The 22269-nt window shown below is 45.2% G+C and overlaps 1 protein-coding gene and 1 non-coding gene across 2 annotated transcripts in view; both read right to left on the reverse strand.

Annotated features, from left to right (window-relative positions):
* Window positions 1–22269, reverse strand: part of LOC122803825 (aarF domain-containing protein kinase 1-like) — a 755009-nt gene that overhangs the window by 65011 nt on the left and 667729 nt on the right. The window lies entirely within an intron of this gene.
* Window positions 3198–3270, reverse strand: TRNAN-GUU. Its single transcript has one exon. It is a non-coding gene; the product is annotated as a tRNA-Asn (tRNA).

Raw genomic sequence — 22269 nt, forward strand, 5'->3', positions numbered from 1 at the left:
TCCACCTGTTGTGTCCCCCACCTGTTCCTCAAAAGCTTGAACATTTTGGGTTCTAGTTTCCACTCATGTGGGTCCATGAGATTTCTGCTTAAGTCATCTGCCAGTGAATTTAGTTTGCCTGGCAGGAATTGAGCTTGTAAGTGCACTTGGTTGTCAAGGCTGTGTTCCACAGAGCTATGGCTAGTCCACAGAGTGGGTAGGAATGGGTTCCCCTCTGCTTGTTTATGTACCACATAACTGTGGTGTTGTCTGTCTGTACCAAAAGTTGTCCTGGAAGAATAAGGCCTTTGAAGGCTATCAGAGCATTCTGTACAGCTAACATTTCTTTCTGATTGATATGCAGGTGAATTTGGTTTGGGTTCCCTTTGCCCTGAATACACTGCCCTGCCATGTGAGCTCCCCCCCCCATGCATAATCAGATGTGTCTGTTGTTAGGGTTTGGGTGGCAGGGGGTAGAGTGAAAGGGTGTCCCTTGTTGTGGTTGCAGACCTCTGCCCACCAAAGGAACTCTGTTCTTAGACAAGGAATGATAGGAATCATTGTTTCCAGGTCCTGAGAATGTTGATACCAGAGACTTTGTAGGTACCATTGAAGTTTCCTCATATGCAGTCTTGCATACCGAATTAGTAGAATGCAAGAGGTCATGAACCCTAGGGCTTGCAGTATTTTTCTTGCAGATAGCCAGATTTTGGTGGCCAGTAGACTCAAATAGTTTGTCAAATAAACTCGTTTTTCTGGAGTGAGGAATGCCATCTGGGAAGTTGTGTTCAAGCTTGCTCCCAGAAATACAATCTGTTGGCTGGGTACTGGCTGTGATTTCTTTTCATTGATGGTGTACCCAAGTGAAGTTAGAAGTCTATTTACAAATGCCAAGTGCTGAAGTAGCAATTCCTGACTGTCCGCCTGAATCAGGCAGTTGTCCAAGAGTGGGTAAATTTGAATTCCTCTCTGCCTGCAATATGCAATGGCTGGAGCAAGGCACTTTGTGAATACCCGGGGCGCAGTAGATAAGCCAAAGGGAAGTGCAGAGAACTGATAGTGCATAGAGCCTGCTCTGAAGTGTAGGTATTTCCTGCAAGATTCCCTTATGGGGATGTGCAGATAAGCTTCTTTTAAATCTAGGGTTGCTAGCTAGTAGTCCTTGGCTAGCATAGGAAGCAGCTGTTGGAGAGTTAGCATTTTGAATTCTGGAACCATAAAAAGGTGTTTAGAATAGACAGATCCAGGATAGGACGGAAAGTGTTTTCTTTTCTGAGGACTAGAAACAGTCTGGAGTAAAAACCTTGTCCCCTTTGTTCTGCTGGGACAGGTTGAATAGCCTTGATACTGAGTAGAGAAAGTACTTGCTTTTGGGCCTCTGCCCACTGGTTTGGGGAGGAGGTCTGGCCATCCGCTTATGGATGGCAGTGAGTGTAACTGGAATCTGTATCCCTGGGAAACAATGTTTAAGACCCATTTGTCTTGGGTAATGTATTGCCAGTTTTTGGCATGCAGTGCAAGTTTCCCTCCTAAAGTTGCAAGTTCTTGGGCAAGGCTTGGAAGAGTTAAGGATAAGTCATTGTGCAATTTTACCGTAGGATGGAGGCTTACTACTCTCTGTTTTGGACGTGGGAGCACTCTATTGCTTAGATCTGTGCATAACCTGAGACTGAAGTCTTGATGGTCTGCTGCCCCTGGGCTTGGACTGAGAAGGCCTGGAAGCGACTGGAAAAGACCAGTTTTTTGAAGGCCAATGCCTACTGAATATAGGTGGTTGTACTTGTAAGAAATCTTTAACAGTTTTCATAGATTTAGCTTTCTCCTCCATTCTTTTGAGAACTTCTTCTGCTTTATTACCAAGTAGACACTCTTGATTTAATGGTGCATCCAGCAATTTTGCTTTGACATGATCTGACAAGTTCTGTTCCTTAAGCCAAGCATGTCTTCTAAGAACAGACGCAGTGACAGCAGCCCTGCAATATGCTTCTAAAGCATCAAACCCACATTGCAAAGTATGTTTACCAAGTTGGTTAGCAGAATGCATTAACTCTTGTAAATCTTTGTGTTCCGCACAATCAGGAATCAACAACAATTTTTTGTTTAATTAGCTCCATAATATGCTGCTGATACTTCAACATATGAAACTGGCAATTTAAAGCCCTAATGGCAAGCGTAGCAGAGGTGTATACCTTTTTACCCCATCTGTCTAATGCCCTGAAATCCCTCTCTGAAGGGGTAGGATTTTTGACAGTTGTAGCCTTAATGGCTTTAGGTCCCTGGGAAATGGTCTCTGGATCTGCAGTAGGATTCCTAAAAAGGAATTTGTGGGAGTCAGGCACTCTATAGTACCTGTCAGGTTTCCTGGGAGCTCAAGGCAAGGTATCAGGGGTAAGGCTGGATTCCAGGAAGACATCATCTACATTTTCCAGGACAGGAGGAATAGCTAGAGGCCTGTGATGAGACAAGCTTAAAAATTCCGAGTCTCTTTTTGGACTGGGAGTAGTCCTGGCTCTCCCAACAGAAATGTTGTCTAAGGGTGTGCAGGGTTTTAACAAAGGAAAAATCTTCTGGAGGGGAAGCAGAAGGAATGGAATCTGCTGCATCAGAGCCCTCATGGGTAGATAAGGGTATGTCCTGGAAATCAGAATGATTAGAGTAAACAGATTCCTGATCAGAAGAATCAGAAGGAAAATCAGTTCTGGGTCTTTTTTTGGGGGAAGGCTGACTTCCTCTAATCAAAGTAATGAGGTCCTCAGCCATTCTAATCATTTGTTTTTGAGGCATGTGGGCCTTAGAATGCGCTTTGGTCATCGGTTTCCTAGGCGTAGTGCGAACATTAGGCCTGAGAAATTCAGTATTTTTGGTTTGAAAGGAAGTCGTCGGTTTAATAAGAAGATCAGAAGGCCTGAAAACACCCTCAGAAGCCACTGCCTGCACAGCGGCTCCAGACCCATCCAAGGTGGAGACATCCGCAGGTTCCATAGTCGAAGAGGCATCTTGCGGCATACCAGACTCCGAATGGGTCTCAATAGAGACCTGTGAATCTGTAGAAGCAGGTATCAGGGACTGCGAAAGTACCTCACTGAGTACCGGCGGACTGGCGACTAGCTTAACGTTAGCGTCATCAGCAGCCTTGGACCTATGCGGTCTGTCTGTCTTTATCCTTTCATTTTTTTGGAAGATCGGTAGTCAGATGGCTTTTTTTTTAAAAGGAGACACACCCAACATGGGGCTCAAACCCACGACCCTGAGATTAACAGTCTCATGCTCTACCAACTGAGCTAGCTGGGCTACTAAAATAGCCCGACGACAAATAGTTCGGGTGTTGAACAAGGCACAAAACCAACAGTGAGGGACGTCGTGGTCTGGGCCTAAACAGGTGACACAGTAAGAATGAAAATCTCTGTGAGGTATTTGCTTTCCACAGGCAAGATAATTATTAATTTTTTCTGACATCGGTTAGAGCAAGAGAAAAGGATTCCCAACAGAGTACTTATCTTTTAGAAGACTTCAGGTCTGAAACTCAAAAAACAACAATTTCAGGAGTCGGCAGACCGGCACTTACGAACTGCTTCTGCTTCAGGCACCACACGGCAAGAAAGACTGATGTAATGGCGTCGGCTGCATGTTTTATACCCCTGACGATCTGACGTCATGGAAGAAGTGACAGCATCCGATGCAGAAATCCCAAGACTCTGGTATTCAGGCCGGTTGAGGGCTACCTGCAGGCAGATAACCCAAATGTGTTGACTGCAACAGTGAAACACGAAGAACATCTAATGTAAGGTACCAATGAATCTTTCTCATGTAGAGTCTTGCTAGGGTTAGCATGATAATCACAGATGCCACGAACCCTAATATCCTGTTAAACTTCCTTGCTGAAGTCATGGACTATTTGGAAAAACTCAGGAATAAACTGGAGTATCTATGTGACACCCTAAGAACACAATCCTATGTGCAGGAATCAAACAAGACTTTTGAATTTTCTCCTGGAAACCCAGTCTGCAAAGATCATCTCTTACCCAAGCAAGAGATTCTTGCCACTTTGAAAAAAAAGACCCTTCAGAGATAAGCAAGGTATCTAAATTAATAAAATGTGAATACCTTGCAGTCTGCAATATACTATCACAGGAGCTAGGCACTTTATGAACATCCTTGGAGAAGTGGATAACCCAAAGAATAATGGAGAGAACTGGTAATGTAATCCACACACAGAAAACATTACAAAGAACTTTGAAATATAAGACTTCTTCTTCTTTTGGCTTTTCCCGGTTAGGGGTCGCCACAGCGGAACATCTGTCCGCTCATGATTGGCAGTGGAGTTTTGCAGTGTCGAGTTGCCAGCCCGGCACCCAACCTTCAACAGAAGGCACACACATGCACACACTCACACGTAGGGCCAATTTAGAGTGTCCAATCCACCTACAGCATGTCTTTGGGATATGGGAGGAAACCGGAGCACCCGGAGGAAACCCACACGACCACAGGGAGGACATGCAAACTCCACACAGAAGGCACACCAGCCAATGATTGAACCGGAGAACCTCTTGCTGTGAGGCAACAATGCTAACCACTGCAGCACCAAGGCCACCCTAACTGAAATATAAGTCTAAAGGAATACAATGATAACTCAAAATAAAAAAATGTTTACCAAAATAAAAATATATAAAAAATAAACAAATAAAAGATGAAATTAAGAAATAAGAGGTTGTGAGGGGAAAGCATTTTGAACTTTGGGACTTTCATAAACTGATTGATAAAGGAAAGATCTAGGACTAGTCTCCGTGAGGTCTCTCTGTTTCTTTGGTACCAGAAGCATTCTTGAATAAAAAAACTTTTCCTAAAAGAGAAAGAAGAACAGGTTCTGTTGCCCCTGAGTCAACAAATGCTGAATGACAGGAGGGAAAAATTAGTCTGATCTGGTAGATAAGGAGAAATCCTCTGAAAAGGAGGGAGGGCCTCCCACTGCCATCTGTACCCCTGATGAATCACTCTCATAATCCATTTATTGGAGATTATCTGACGTTGCACGTTCAATTCTCAGTTAGAGCATCTTCTGTGTGTCGACATGCGTGAATGGACATTCCTTCGTTGAAGGTTGTGCGTTAGGTCCGGCAAGCCAGCACGTAAAAATCTACTGCCAATCATTAGCGGACCGGAGTTCTGCTGTGGCAACCCCTAACCGGGAAAAGCCGAAAGACAGTTTATCTGCAGCCAAAGAGATACATGGAGAACCACACTTTGGGAAGACTTAAAGGTTGCCAGGGTGGGAAAGGGGTTACAGTTTGCAGTCATTCAGACTTGTTGGGCTATCCTGGTTTTTGTTAAGCTCACCCTTTCCTTTGCAGCCTCCTTGCCACCATTTTTGAATATCTTCTTGCCAGAATTCTAATGGGTCTGCTTATTTTGCTTTTGATAAAAGGCACTGAGGAAAGTGGAAAACTTAACAATCTTAGAGAAGGAAAGCTGAAAAACCTAAGTCACTCCTTGAATCCTGCCCTGTGTTTCTTATAGTTGGTCAAACACTCTGCTTGTACTGTGCTGATGAGGTCATAATAAGGCCGAAATCTGCATATCCACAGCTAGTGGGGTTTGGCTTTATTGGCCTGAAATTGTCCATTAAAATGACGAAACAAGTCATGGGCATTCAGCATCGCCAATTAGCTGAAACATCTGATGTTCATAAGGATCATTTGCATATATCGCATGTGCCTCTGACACAAGAGGTTTGGGAGGTCACTCAGTGGAAGTTCTAGCTTTGCTGGAGTTTTCATTTTGTTTTTACTGATTGTTTTTTTAGTAACTGTTTTAGACTAAAGTGTTAAGAGGGAAGGGGACTTGGTTAAAGGAATGATTTTAATGCTTTTACTGTTCTTAACAGAACCACCCTCTGTAACCATTCCCTTGCTCTGAACAACCTGATTATATAATTAAGGAATGTTTTTGATGCTTTTTATTATCCTCAGCTAGGACAGCTTGTCTGTGTGTTTCAATAAAGGATATTCCATTTTTAACTCAACCACAGATTACCTATTATTTTCTACTTGATTATTTTGTAGCATGTATTTTACAGTTATATTTTACAGTTTGATTTTTATTAAGTGAACTAAGTGCATAACATAATCCACACCCACCACACTGTGAAGTTTCTTCTTGGTTTGTTTTGGACCCAGTAGAGGTTGCTTACTGGATTTTTCTGAGACTTCGAGGGGCACCACAGATTTTTCTTTAAGTACATAACTTTCATATCTGATGTTGAATATTTTCATCCAATTCAACATATGAGACAGACTCCTAATCTGGTTTTAGCTGGGCAATATCAAGGAAGGACATTCCTGAGAATGATGGAACCAAAGGATGACCCTGTCCTGGACTGTACATCCAATTTATAATGAGACGCAAAGGTGTGAACAGTTGACCAAGTTGCAGCAGCACAAATGTCATCAGCGGGAATTCTTTTCATAAAGTCTGTCGAAGTAGCAAGTCTTTCTGTGCATATACAAAGGAAATACAATATGATAATCTAGAAAGTGTAACTTTAGAAACCTCTTTGCCCATTTTTGGTTTACAATATGCAATGAACTACTGATAAGATTTCCTGAAGAGTTTAGGTCTATAAAGATAAAAATCTAAGTTGGCGATGAACATCCAACACTAGTATGTTGATGTACTGAATTACAATTGCTTCAGATGCCACCACCTTATGAAGAAAGAATGTACTAGTCCTTAAAGAAAATCTGTGTTTGTGAAAGATTATATAAAGGGGCTTGCAAGAAAGAGCCTGTAACTCTGAGTTTCATCTGGCCAGTGTAACAGCCACAAGAAAATTTGTCTTCCAAGAGAGAAACTTCAAATCTGCTGAGGCCACTGGTTCAAAGGGGGGTTGAGTTAGTGCTTGGAGCAAAACAGTAACATCCCATGGAGGGATTGGGTCCCTGATTGGATGCTGTAGTCAGAACCTTCCTTCAAAAAGGCTTTAGAGACTTTTACGGATACTACAGAGTTGTCATTCTGACCTATTTAGAAATCTGAAACAGAAGCCATTTGCACTTTGATAGTTGAAAAACTGGAACTACTACGGAACACATTAGACATGAACCCCAGTATGGAGGGAATGGGAGCAGAAAAACACTTCAATTCCTTCTGACATGGCCCAGATGGAAAATCTTTTCCATTTGCTATGATAAACCTTTTCTGTGGATTGTTTTTCTGAGACTAAAATAATCTGAAGAACCAATGCTGGAAACCTGGCATCTCTTGCCAATGTCAGAAATGCAGGAACAATAGTTATGTACTTACCATAACTTGGTATCTGTGTTATCCTATTTCATTATTCATCACAACTGGGTCTTGCTATATATACTATATATCTGCCCTTACATAAAATTACCAGGTGTACACTGAGGGGCAGTAGCTCAATGGCCCAAGACTTCAGCCTCTCCAGAGCCTCCAGAAACATGGAAGGTGGGTGGGAAGTGATGAATAATGAAATAGGATAACACAGACACCAAGTTATGGTAAGTACATAGCTACTGATCTGATGTTAGCCATTTCATTATTCATCACGACTGGGTCAACAGCCACAGCTACAATCGAATCCTAGGCGGCCCTAAGGAAGGATGTGCCTGAGCACCATGAAACCAAAGGATGCTCTATTTCTGGAGACCATATCCAGCTTATAATGACCAACAAAGGTGTGAGGAGTAGTTCAAGGGGCCGCAGCACAAATGTTATCTATGAACATCCTAGCAGAGAAGGCTGACGATGTAACAACTGACCAGAGAATGAGCCTTGGGTGGATGAGACAACTCCAAATTCCTAAGAGAGTAAACAGTGGAAATGCAATTAGAAATCCACTCAGAAATTGTCACTTTAGACACTGCTTGCCACGCCTGTTCAAGGAGAAGACTATGAACAACTAGTCAGAATTTCTAAAAGATTTAGTCCTATGCAAATAAAATCTCAACTGCCTATGCACATCCAAGGTATGGCGGAGGTATTCACCCTTATCACAATGATTAGAAAAAAATATGGGTTACTGAAATTTCTGGTTGATATTACTTTTAGAGGCTACCTTGGGCACAAAAGAGGGATTAGTTCGCAAAGTCACCATGTCCTTATGAAAAATAATATATGGTGGCTTGGAAGACGAGGCCTGTAATTCAGAAAACCTCTTAGTTGAAGTTATGGCCACAAGAAAGGCAGTTTTCCAAGAAAGAGATTTAAGATCAAACGAATGAGCTGACTCAAAGGGACTGAGTAACAGTCTGCAACATCAAGGTCAGATCTGATGGAGGAGCAGGGTCTTTGACAGGAGGCCTGAGAAGGAAGATGCCTTTCAAGAAGACCTTACATAATCTACTGGAAAGGGTGGGTTTGTTATTGACATGAAAATTAGAAATGGGCTCCAATTGCAATTTTTTAGCACAGAAGCTTGAAAAAGGGATGCTAAAAAGAGAATATCTGGCACCGGTGCTGAGAAAAGACCAAGATTCCTTTCAACAGCCCAAAAGGAAAAATGTTTCCACTTACTTCAATATACTTTCTGAGTAGACAGTTTCTGGGAAGCTAATATAATTCTTCTGACAGGAGAAGCCAGCATGGACTGTGTTACTATCACAAGAACTGGAGAAACCATGTGGTCAGACGAAGGGATCAAAGGTCAGGCAGTTGTTTTGACGGGTGAGAGATGAGATCTGGAACGGGATCTAGTATTCAAGGTATATACTTCAGATGAGACTGCAGGAAGGGGAGCTACACCTGACGAGGCCAGAAGGGGGCAATGAGAGTCATGGAACTCTTCAGTTTGTAGACTTTCTGAAGCACTCTGGGGATCAAGGGAAGAGGTGGGTAAGCATAGAGTTGACCCAGAGATTAATCGTGGACAAGAGTGTCCCTCAGGGACTGCCCCTCCGGAAGGATCAGGGCAAAGTACCTGCTGCATTTGTTGTTCTCTGGAGATGCAAAAAGGTTGCAGCAAGGTTGGCCTCATTGGCCGAATATCTGAGATGCCACTGATTGACTGAGGGACCACTTGTGCAGGGTCAAGATAAACCTGCTCTGCCTATCTGCCAAGACTTTGGATTCCCCGGGTATGTGCATTCCAAAAAGAAAGCGAGTGGAAGAGATCGCCCATTCCCACACTCTCATGGGGTCTCTGCACAATGGGAAAGAACATGTTCCACCTTGCTTGTTGATATACTAGACCATGGACAGGCTGTCTGTGTGACTAGCCACCATACCCCAGAGGAAGACAATCTTGAAAGGCTTTCAACGTGAGGAGGACTGCCCTCATTTCTAGAACGTTTGTATGCAATTTGGTCTCTGTGGAGGACCACATGCCTTGGATGGTTCTACCCTGAAAATGACCCCCCCACCCCCACCCCATCAGGGAAGCATCCATGCTCACAGTGGCCTTGGGTGGGGGAAGAGAAAACAGTCTGCCTCGTAAGAGATCCCCTGACCAAAGCCACCACTGCAGGTGCCATCTGCAAACAGGAGTCAATGGGATTAGTATGGGCATCAGATGACACACAATGGATCACCAAAAGGCCAGCATCCACTGAAGCACTCACATATTTCATCTTGCTACTCGTACAAGAAGAATGACCGCTGACATGGACCCCAAGGCTTTGGGGATGAGGTGTGCCTGTGGAGACTCCAGGATGGCCCTGACCTGTTGCCTGATCAAGTCCATTCTGTGAGGGGGTAATGCTGAAATTTCTGTGACTGTGCTGAGATGGGTCCCTATGAATTCTAAGCTTTGCACAGGAGATAGCTTCAACTTCACCATGTCGACCGTAATGCCTAACATTTTGAAAGTCTGCAAGAGATACTGCATGACAGAAACCAGTCAATACCTCATGGCAGCTGTGAGAAACCAATTGTCCAGGTAAGGAAAGACCTGAAATCCCTGAAGCCTCAGGTGAGCTGCTACTACAGCCAAGCATTTGGTAAACACCCTGGGGGCTGGGGTGAGTCCAAATGGTAGGGCTCTGAATTGGAAATGATTGGCTCCATTCTGGAAGTGCAGATGCCTCTTAGAACACTTGTCTATCTTGATAAGATAGTAGGTGTTCTGGAGATCTATGAAGCACATCCCATCATCCTTCTGCAATAGTGGCAGGGTGGAATGAACAGTGACCACTAAGAACTTCAACTTCTTGACAAAAAAGTTCAATTTTCTGAGGTCCAGAACTGGATGCAGGTCTCTGGTCTTTTTTGGCACCAAAAAGAAGCGAGAATAAGTTCTGGATCCTCTTTGTCCTGCAAGAATATCTTGGATGGCTCTTTTTTCTAAAAGTGCTAGAACTTCTTTCTGAGCCAGTTCTCTCTGGGTAGCACATTGGGAAGAACTCTCTTGGGGTTTGGAGGAGGTTGTGGAATGTAATAACCCCTGGATATACTCTTGAGCACCCACTGACCATTTGTTACAAATGCCAAGGCATTTAGGTGCAATGAAAAACAACCCCTGACTGCCTCCAGGGCAGGACAGTTGGGCAATGCCTCAGGGGCACTGAAATGGCTTCTCAGAAAAGGATTCTGTGGAGCCCTGATTCTGAAGACCCCCCTCTGCCTCTACAGCGGCGTCTGCAATTGAATCCTCTGCCCCTGCCTCTGGAAAAGGAATCTTCTGGAGCATCTTGGAAGGAACCCTGTGACTTTCAGATCCAGAGATTTTTACCTCTCTGTTGGTTTTTGAAAAGGTCTTTTGGGGGGTAGAAAACTTGATCTCGACTGCCAACATCGTCTTCCCATCCTGCTCACTGCAAGTTAAGGTTTCTTTGACTGATGGTCCAAAAAGCAAGGAACCATCAAAAGGGATATTAGTAATGGTCACCTTGAAGGGTTCAGTGACCCGCATAGCCGCATCCACGCATGATGCCTCAAAGTAATGCCTGCATCAGCCGCTCAAGAGGTACTGCCACATTGGAGATCAACCACGTCGAGGAATTGGCAATAGATGATAAAGTGGTGTGCTTAGATACCTTCTTGAGGTCCTCCACTCGCATCAGTGTTGAAAGGGATGTGGTTAACTCATTAACCAGATCCCTTTGGAGATGGGTAAAGTGCACCAAGTATTTAAGAGCTCTCAGACCAAACATGGCTGAAGTGTAAACGCATTTCCCTTGTTTGTCGATTGCCTGAGACTCTCAGTTCGGGCGATGGATGTTGCAGCTCTGTTCAGCCAGCTCCTTTTTTCTGGCCGCAACAACCACAATGGCATCGACTGGCACTGCCTTGCTCCAGTGTGCTCTGTCTGTGTGTGTGTGTGTGTGGGGGGGGGTTGCTCAAAAATTGTTCAGCCTTCTTAGGAACCAGTTCCACAGTCTTAGGTTCTTTCCACGCCCTGGGTGTGATAAGGTCAATGAGCTCATCTTCGGGGGGGGGGGGACCCTGGAAGTACATGGACCCATCCTGAAAGCCTTCGGGAATACAGATTCCGCCGAAGATGGTGGCTGGGGAGACCATCCGCCTTTCTGCTTTAACAACTCCAGAATGGTTCCAAAGGAGATGTTGTCAGGCGGAGATCTGGGCAACCCATCCCCTTCATCAAAATCTGTGTCCTCTGTGAGGGACTCCATGGGGGAGTCCAAGTGCTTCCTCTTGCACTGTCTCTTCCTTGGTACATCCACTGTAAAAGGCTCAAAGGAGGACTCAAAAGACAAGGGAACCCCCTGGGTTCTGGATGCTGCCTGAAGGCTATCTCGGGAGGACTGACCCTAGACAGAGCTGAGGGCTCCTAATAGATATGGGTTGGGACGTACCCGGTAGATGGCAAGACGCTGATCCAGTTCTGGAGAAGGTCTGCTCTACCACCCGAAAGGCCGAAGGTCTCGAGGAAACTCCATTCCTGCCCTCAGTAGACAGAGCTAACAGAGAAGAGGGAGGGGAGCCCGCCCCGGGTCTTGGCCCTCTGGACAGTACCGGTCCCAAGCTGTTGAAGGCCGTGGCCCCCAAAGGAAGGGGCCAATCCAAAAACCCAGACCTGACCCCCGCCCCAGGGACCCGGTGCCAATGTCTCAGAGCCGAGACCCACTCTCATCCAATGATAAAGGAATAGAGTTGGCCAGGACCCTGACGGAGGAGGAAAAACCTGAATTCCTGGATCTGCTGATGCTTCCCTGGGAAAAAATGGGTCCTAGGGTCCAAGGTTGGAGAAATCCGAAGAGGAAAAGGCAATATGGGAACCAGTGATCTCCCTGAGCCCGACCAGGCTGGAGATGCCAAAAGACCCATGTCTATCTGGGCCCTAAGAAAACTCATCATCCTGGCCATATCAAAAGGTAACAGGATCCTGGGGGATCTGGAAGAGGCCGAAGGGTGGGTGGATTTAGTCAGAGAAGCCCGCTTGGATCCTACCACCACTCTATGCTGTCCCCGATCCAGGGAATGACTACTATGCCTGAGAGAGCTGAAAGCTTCAGATCCCGTGAAGATCCTGCCGGGGAACCTTCAATAATTAATACCAGATCTGACAAACACGTCGGGTCCGACACTGGTTGAACTGCCGGTCTTGCATTGGAGGGAGCCAATGGATCGGTAACAGTGATAGGATCAAAGAGCCTCTGATCCGAAGAGACATAGGCACCTAAGGATGGATCCTGAGACAACATATCTGAAACGGTCAAGGATAGCTTCAAACTCTGATCTGAATGTCTATACCATTTGGGTGGCATTGGAGGAGAAGCACCTGAGAAGGCAGAAGGGACTTTCCTCTTGGATTCTTTGTGGCCACCATTAGAAAGGCAGCCTGACAAAAAGGGGCCCTCTTGAGCCATACTTTCAGTAATAACTTTTTCTGGTGATCCTCCAACACCCTAGGGTCGAAAGCAGCACAAACAGAGCAATCAGCCTTGAGGTTCATAAGTTCATAGGTAGGTACTAGGCTATCTGCCAGTGGGCATTTATAAGCCTAGCCATAGTGTGTCGGCTTTTGCGTCCCATTGATTAATTAACTGATCCTCTGTCAAGCAGAGTCAATGAAGTGATCCCAGGGGTGCATTTTCTGTTACCCATTCACTTGTCAAAGTTTTTCTTCAAGAGTGTTAGTGAGGGGCTTTGCCTAATGTAGTTTGGAATTTTGTTCCAAAGCATGGGGAGTCTCTGTGATAGGTATCTATCCCTTCAGCATGTTCTATTTATTGTTGTGGCAAGGTATAGCTCACTAGAGCATGTGGCTCACAGTGACTTGGATTTCTTTGGGTGGAGCATGTCCATCAATTCTGAATTGGACATGGCTTTGTAAGTCAGGCAGAGATCACTTCTGAGTAAGCAATGTGCCACTGAGTACAGCCAGAGTTTTTTCGGTCTGGTTGCATAGGATATATGTTTGAGGCCAGTAATCCTCTTGGTGAGGTACTTTTGTGGTCTTTCCAGCTGTTGGAAGTGTTTTGTGAGGTACATCCCAAATGGGGTATTGCACTCTATGATGGGTCTAATGAGTGGAGTAGAGGGGCATTATAACCTCTTTATTTCTAGATGCGAACCCTTTAGTAATTAGATGGGAAACATAGAAGGATTTCCTAACTACTTTGGCAATATGAATGTCAAAGGAGAGATTACTATCTACCTGGGTCCCAAGATCTCTTATTACCTATTCTGTATTAAGGGGGCTGCCACCTATGTGGTAATTTGTGGGTGTTTTATTTTTCCCAAACAGGATGACTATGCATTTTTTGGCATTTAGCTTGAGGCCATGACTTTGACACCAGGTGTCCATCTCAGTAAGGCCCTTTTGGAGGATGTCCATGTCAGCCGGAGAGTCAATTATGGCACCCAATTTGCAGTCATCGGCGAACTTGGTTAGCCATAGTCCTCCTGTGTTTGCCTGTACTTCTGAGAAGTATATGCCGAACAGTAGGGGTCCCAGGACCAAGCCTTGCGGGACACCACTTGTGACTGGTTTAGAGTCGGACCTGGAGCCCATTATTCTTACCGTGTGAGTTCTGTCTGTAAGCCAGTTGGCAACCCATCTCGTGAAGTAGGGGTTTACGTTCAGGCTGGTGAGTTTTTCTGTAATACCGAGTGGGGAATGGTGTCAAAAGCCTTGGGGAGGTCAAGGTAGGCTGTGTGAACCACCATTCCCTTGTCTATGGCCTTGGTGGCTGTCTCAAGAAGTCCACTACATTTCGTAGGCATGATCTGCCCTTAACAAAGCCGAACTGGGTCGGGTCAAGTGTTTGGAGGTTCCCAATGTCTTTGTTAATGAGTTCCATGATGATGCACTCCATAGCCTTGCAGACCAGGCTAGTCAGGCTTATGGGGTGATAGTTACCAGGGTCAATTGTGGCCCCTCCTTTGTGGAGTGGAATAACCGTTGCTGTGCTCCATTCTATGGGCACATAGACTGTGGAGAGGCTGAGGTTGAACAGTGTGTTTAGATGGGGGGTTAGTCCGTTCTGTAGTTCGTGCAAGATGCAGCCTGGGACACCATCTGGTCCAACTGACGCTGTGTCTTTGGCTTTTGAAAGGGTTGTTTTCATCTGTGTGTCTGTGATTTTTGGGACACTACACTTTTCCGGTATTGTTGTGGGCCCTTTTGGGAGTGAGAATGGGGTGAAGTTTGCACTGAATCTATCTGCCAGGATGTTGGCAATATCAGTAGGTTCAGTGAGGGGCTTTGCCTAATGTAGTTTGGAATTTTGTTCCAAAGCATGGGGAGTCTCTGTGATAGGTATCTATCCCTTCAGCATGTTCTATTTATTGTTGTGGCAAGGTATAGCTCACTAGAGCATGTGGCTCACAGTGACTTGGATTTCTTTGGGTGGAGCATGTCCATCAATTCTGAATTGGACATGGCTTTGTAAGTCAGGCAGAGATCACTTCTGAGTAAGCAATGTGCCACTGAGTACAGCCAGAGTTTTTTCGGTCTGGTTGCATAGGATATATGTTTGAGGCCAGTAATCCTCTTGGTGAGGTACTTTTGTGGTCTTTCCAGCTGTTGGAAGTGTTTTGTGAGGTACATCCCAAATGGGGTATTGCACTCTATGATGGGTCTAATGAGTGACGAGTAGAGGGGCATTATAACCTCTTTATTTCTAGATGCGAACCCTTTAGTAATTAGATGGGAAACATAGAAGGATTTCCTAACTACTTTGGCAATATGAATGTCAAAGGAGAGATTACTATCTACCTGGGTCCCAAGATCTCTTATTACCTATTCTGTATTAAGGGGGCTGCCACCTATGTGGTAATTTGTGGGTGTTTTATTTTTCCCAAACAGGATGACTATGCATTTTTTGGCATTTAGCTTGAGGCCATGACTTTGACACCAGGTGTCCATCTCAGTAAGGCCCTTTTGGAGGATGTCCATGTCAGCCGGAGAGTCAATTATGGCACCCAATTTGCAGTCATCGGCGAACTTGGTTAGCCATAGTCCTCCTGTGTTTGCCTGTACTTCTGAGAAGTATATGCCGAACAGCAGGGGTCCCAGGACCAAGCCTTGCGGGACACCACTTGTGACTGGTTTAGAGTCGGACCTGGAGCCCATTATTCTTACCGTGTGAGTTCTGTCTGTAAGCCAGTTGGCAACCCATCTCGTGAAGTAGGGGTTTACGTTCAGGCTGGTGAGTTTTTCTGTAATACCGAGTGGGGAATGGTGTCAAAAGCCTTGGGGAGGTCAAGGTAGGCTGTGTGAACCACCATTCCCTTGTCTATGGCCTTGGTGGCTGTCTCGAAGAAGTCCACTACATTTCGTAGGCATGATCTGCCCTTAACAAAGCCGAACTGGGTCGGGTCAAGTGTTTGGAGGTTCCCAATGTCTTTGTTAATGAGTTCCATGATGATGCACTCCATAGCCTTGCAGACCAGGCTAGTCAGGCTTATGGGGTGATAGTTACCAGGGTCAATTGTGGCCCCTCCTTTGTGGAGTGGAATAACCGTTGCTGTGCTCCATTCTATGGGCACATAGACTGTGGAGAGGCTGAGGTTGAACAGTGTGTTTAGATGGGGGGTTAGTCCGTTCTGTAGTTCGTGCAAGATGCAGCCTGGGACACCATCTGGTCCAACTGACGCTGTGTCTTTGGCTTTTGAAAGGGTTGTTTTCATCTGTGTGTCTGTGATTTTTGGGACACTACACTTTTCCGGTATTGTTGTGGGCCCTTTTGGGAGTGAGAATGGGGTGAAGTTTGCACTGAATCTATCTGCCAGGATGTTGGCAATATCAGTAGGTTCAGTATATTTTGAGCTATTTTGCACTAGTTCAGTGCATATCTGCAAGTTGCCACTTAGATTCTTAACATAGCTAAAGAAGGCTTTATGGTTATCTTTTGAATCCTTGGCTATTTTTCTTTCGAAGTTAGCCTTGGATGATTTCATGAGGGACCTTAGTTTCTTACTGATACTGATCAGGAATGTCTTTCCTTCTTGGGATTTGCTTTTTTTCTGAACTAGTTTCCTCCTTCTATTGTATAGCCTGTTTATGGCAGGGGTCCACCAAACTGGTTTCCTTCTCTTAGAGGAGTGAGCCTTGGTTTTGCTAGGGATGGCATGATCCATGCATCCTTGTAGTTGCTCATAGAGTGCATTTGTAAAGGTTTCTGCATCTTAGGCATCGTTATTCTTTAGCGTGGGGGCTGTGAAACTTACCACCTCTGTCTTAAGTAAGGTGAAGTTTGCTTTAGAAAAGTTTTTTACTGTGGTTTCCTTAGTTGGAGGTGGTGGTGGGGTGTGGACATCCAGAGTGATTAGTTAATCGTCTGATCTAACCAGTGACGGGTTAACCTCCGGTGTGAAGCACCCGTCGCCTATGTTGGTGATGACCAGGTCTAATATGTTTTCACCTCTGGTAGGGGAGTTTACCAGCTGATCCAGGGCATTTGAGTTGATGAATTCCAGGAAGCGCTGGGCCTGGGAGTTTGTACTCGAGTAGTTTTCCCAGTGAATGGTAGGGTAATTGAAATCGCCCAATATCAGGGTGTTCGGTAGGACCTTCATGTTTTCCAGTGTCTCCAGAAAGGTGGAGTGGTGGTCCTGGGTCATGGAGGGTGATCTGTAGCAGGACAAAATTTGCATTGCAGATTTGCGGGATGTTAGTTGCACATGGATGATCTCAGAGGTATCATGCTGCACCACTAACCTAGAGGTGTATGTACCCTTGATGAATATGGATACACCCCCCTCCTTTTGTGTTTCGGTCCGTGTTCTGTGGCTGAAACGTGTGGTATGAGTTGTAGCCCGGTAGTGCTGGGTACTGTCTGGAGCCTTGAAAAAGGTTTCAATTACTGCACAGATGTCGATGTTCTCCATACTGAGGAGTGCTTCGAGCACGTGCATTTTTAAATTTAAACTCCTGGAGTTCAGTAGCATAACCCTAAGTTTTTTATTAATTGTGCTGTTTACGGAGGTGGGTTTGACTTTTGAGCCTTGCCTAAAAAAGGCACTATGGGGGCAGCAAAAGCCTTGGCCAATATTTGAAAGCCTAGGGGTGACAGGTGCAAGCCATCTCTTGTTAAGCAACGTGGCTTGTCGAGCATGTCATCCCAGGCTGACAGACACTGGATCCCCATTGAATGACACCAGAAGCTTAGCCAATTGTTGAAATTGATCATTTTTTTCTTTATACTGAGGTATCATTCTTGGTGAGGGCAAGATGCTACTCAGGGTCAGGGTCATACCAGCCTGGGCTACATGATCAGAGAGCTCTTCCATGTCTCTTTTCATGTAGTCCAGGGAGGTACATCTCAGGTCATTCACACCAACATGAACAATGGCAGAGTCATATTTGTACTTAGGTTCATAGGTTTATACTAGGCTATCTCCCCTAGGGCATTTATAAGCCTAGCCAGAGTATGTTTGGCTTTCGCAACCCATTTTAAATTAATTTTGCTATGCCCTTTTTCGAGGTTAGTATACTGTGCCTCTGTCTAACAGTGACACAGAAGTGATACCAGGGGTAAACCTGCAATCTCCCATCCACTCATCAAGATTCCTCTTGAAGAGAGTCAATGAGGGACTCTGTCTAACCTGGACTGGGATTTTATTCCAGAGTGAAGGGAGCCTCTGGGTTATGAATCTGTCCCTCCAGCATGTCCTATTTATTTCAGTGCTGAGGTTCAAGTCTCTCGAGCGTGTAGCTCGATGGGATTTGGATTTTTTGAGGTGCAGCATGTCCCTTAATTCTGAGTTGGACGTGGCTTTATACGTCAGGCACAAGTTGCCTCTAAGCAGGCGGTATGCCACTGAGTAGAGCTGGAATTTCTTTAACCGGGCAGCATATGGCATCTGTTTGAGCTCTTTGATCCTCTTGGTGAGGTACTTTTGGGGTCTTTCCAGTTGCTGCAGGTGTTTGGTAAGGTACATCCCAAAAGGGGCACTGTACTCGATTATGGGCCTGATGAGGGATGAGTAAAGAGGCACGATGACCTCCCCTAATCTAGATGTGAATCCCTTCATGATTAGGTGGGCTATATAAAATGTTTTTCTAACCACTTTGGCCACGTGGTTGTCAAATGAGAGATTGCTATCAACTTGGGTTCCCAGGTCCCTAATTACTTCTTCTGTACTTAATGGATTACCACCTATGTGGTAATTTGTGGGCACTTTGTTTTTGCCAAAGGGGATGACTATACACTTTTTTGGCGTTTAGCTTGAGGCCATGGCTCTGGCACCAGTTGTCTGTTTCAATGAGGCCCTTTTGGAGGATGCTTGTGTCGGCTGGAGAGTCGATTATGGCGCCCAGTTTGCAGTCATCTGTGAACTTGGTCAGCCACAGTCCTTCTGTGTTGGCCTGTACCTCCGAGAAATATATACCGAACAAGAGAGGTCTCAGGACTTAGCCTTGTGGGAAGCCACTTGTAACTGGTTTGGAGTCTGACATGGCTCCAGCAATTCTAACCATGTGGGTTCTGTCCTTGAGCCAGTTTGCAACCCATCTAGTGACATAGGGGTTTATATTTAAGCTGGTGAGCTTATCTATAATGCCCGAGTGGGGTATTGTATCGAAGGCTTTTGCGAGGTCCAGGTAGGCTGTGTGGACCACCTTCCCTTCGTCAACGACCTTGGTGACGGCTTCAAAGAAGTCGACCAGGTTTAAGAGGCAGGATCTGCCCTTAACAAAGCCAAACTGGGTAGGATCCAGTGTCTGTATGTCCCCAATATCTTTATGTATGAGGTCCATGATGATCCTTTCCATAGTTTTGCAGACCAAGCTAGTCAGGCTTATGGGGCGATAGTTTCCAGAGTCCATTGAGGATAGATATTTGCCCTTTTGGTGGGGAGGGGGGGGGAGAAGTTTGCGCTGAACCTGTCAGGTATGATGTTGGCAATGTCTGTGGGTTCGGTGTATTTTTTGTCATTTTGGACTAATTCTGAGCATATCTGGGAATTCCCACCCAGGTTCCTAACATAACTAAAGAAAGCCTTGTGATTATCCTTAGTGTCCTGTGCAATTTTTCACTCGAAGCTGGCCTTAGACGATTTTATGAGTGCCCTTAGTTTTTTGCTACTACTGATCAGAGATGCCTTTCCTTTTTGGGATTTTGCTCTATCATGTACTAGCTTCCTCCTTCTATTGTATAATTTGTTTATGGCTGGGATCTACCAGACAGGACGTCTGCCTTTGGAGGATTGGGTCTTGGTTTTATTTGGGATTGCATGATCCATGCATTCCTGAAGGTGTTCATAGAATGCATTTATAAAGGATTCTGTGGTCTGGGCCGTATTTTTCACAGGCCCGGGGGCTTTGAACGATTCCACCTCAGTTTTGAGGAGTGTGAAATTTGCTTTAGAGAAGTTTTTCACTGTGGTCTTCTGGGCAGGGGGTGGGGTCAGGATGTGAATATCCAGTGAGATCAGTTTATGGTCTGATCTTACCAGTGAGGGATACACTTCTGGTCTGGAGCATAGAGTCCCCATGTTGGTGATGATCAGGTCCAGTATGTTTTCCCCTCTTGTGGGAGTGGTAACAAGTTGTTCCATAGCATTTGAGTTTATGAATTCTAGGAACCTTTGGGTTAGGGTGTTGGAGCTAGAGTAATGCTCCCAGTCTATGTTTGGGTAGTTGAAGTCACCCAATATAATGTGTTTGGAGAGACCTTCATATTTTCCAGTGTTCTCAGGAAGGCCGAGTGGGGTTCCTGGGTTTGGGAGGGTGGTCTGTAGCAGGCTATAAACTGGAAGGCAGTTTTACCCACTGTTAGTTGCACATGGATAGTCTCTGATGCTTCGTGCTTTGCCACCAACCTGGAGGTGTGGGTATCTTTGATGAATATCGATACTCCCCCTCCTTTTGTGGTTCGGTCCAAGTTTTGGGGCCGAAAAGCATGGTATGAGGTATAACCTGGTAGTGCTGGGGTGCTCTCGGAGCCCTGAACCAGGTTTCTGTTACTGCACAGATATCAATGTTCTCCATGCTAAGGAGAGTTTCAAGTGCGTGCATCTTGAGGTTTAGACTTCTGGCATTGAGTAGCATTACTCTTAGTTTCTTATCCCTTGTGATACCTATGGAGGTGGGTTTGTCTTTTGAGCCTTGCCTAAAAAAGGCACTATGGGGGTAGCAAGAGCCTTTGCCAATATCCGAAAGCCCAGGGGTGACAGGTGCAAGCCGTCCCTAGCGAAGCATCGTGGCTTGTCGAGCATATCATCCCAGGCTGACAGGCATTGGATCCCCTTCGAATGACACCAGTACTTCAGCCAATTGTTGAAATTGATCATCTTGTCTTCATATTGTGGCATCATTCTTGGTGAGGGTAAGATGCTACTCAAGGTCAGGGTCATACCGGCCTGGGCTACATGCTCAGAGAGCTCCTCTATGTCTCTTTTCATGTAGTCCAGGGAGGTACGTCTCAGGTCATTCACACCAGCATGGACAATGACTGAGTCATATTTGTACTTGCCTTGGAGTGACCTGAGTGCTTGTGTTATGTGGCGGATCCTAGCGCCCGACAGGTTGCTCACCGTGACCTTCTCCTTGTTCAGCCTGGTGAGCGGGACGTCAGTGTGCCTGACGATAGAGTCACCTATTACAAGTGTATCAGGTGTGTTGTTTAGCTTTAAGGGCTGTGATTGTTCGGCACATTGGCTTTGTGAGATATGTGTTGCACATGTTTTGTTTTGGGGTAGCGGTTGCTTGGGTGTCTGCTTTGGAGGTCTCTGCTGCTTAGGCAGATCTTTATTTAGAGCCTCTGAGTATGTTTTTGTGTGATTATGTGTTTGGTTTGCTGTCTTGGTAGGTCTATGTGAGACTGGAATTGTAGTGAGTGTGGTTTCCTTCTCCTCCTGACTGGTTAGGCCAGTACTGAGTTGAGAGAGCTTAGCCTCCAGTTTGGCTATATGGTTGCATCTCTCACATGTGTTGGAATTTGTTGGGAGGAGGAGAGGGTTGTCTGTGTACATGAGGCAGTTGTAACATTGCCTCAAGATTCCCAGGTTCACCAGCTGGACCGGAGAGGAGATTGACAACTGACCTTTGGACATGCTAGAATAAAATTGGGAATTCCTTTATAATTGAAAACAAGGGCCAATGAGGAGTGAGGGTGTAGTGCTTTTAATTTTTAGTGCTGACTTATATAATTGCTTTAGTGAGCAAGTGCCAGGTAACTTAAGTGCAATGTGTTACACGTAACTTAAATGCAAAAACAACAAACAGTAACTTTCTTTCAAGTGAAACAAAGAAATAAGTACAGTAAGCAATGCAGATATCACTAGGGATCCACAGAAGTGCTGAGAAGCCGTGTTTTAGGTGGAATTAGCGTTCCAGGGAAATAACAAGCAAACAAACAACAAGCATACAAACAAAGCTAGATTCAGCAGGCCTGGATCTAGTCTATGCTACAGCAAACAAGGTGTACCAATTTCAGTAAGAAACAGTTCAAATATGCAGGCACTATAAACCTTTAACCAGAAATTCCCAGCTCAGAAGGGCAGAGTCCAGCTTCTCCTCCCACAAGAGTGCAGACCACGAACCTTCTTAATGTAAAATAACTGGTCTGAAGCCCAAGTGCATAAACCAGAACGAATACACTTTAGGAATAACAGACACTGAGCCCTCAATCAGCAGTTCCCAACTTAGAAGGATGAAAGCTACCTGTCCTGCCACCACAGTGCATGCCACAAACCTTCCTAATGTAAAACAACTGGTCTGAAGCCCAAGTGCTTAATCCAAAAGACTTACAATGATAGCTACACTTTAATCAAGTTACTACCAAGCAGTAATAAATACAATTGAATACTTTAAAGAATGCTTGGATTAGTGCTCAAGTTATACAAACAAAGCTAGATTCAGCAGGCCTGGATCTAGTCTATGCTACAGCAAACAAGGTGTACCAATTTCAGTAAGAAGCAGTTCAG

This window comes from Protopterus annectens, chromosome 6.part0, assembly GCF_019279795.1.
Source record: "Protopterus annectens isolate FY-2018-M chromosome 6.part0, PAN1.0, whole genome shotgun sequence".
Lineage (NCBI taxonomy): Eukaryota > Metazoa > Chordata > Ceratodontiformes > Protopteridae > Protopterus > Protopterus annectens.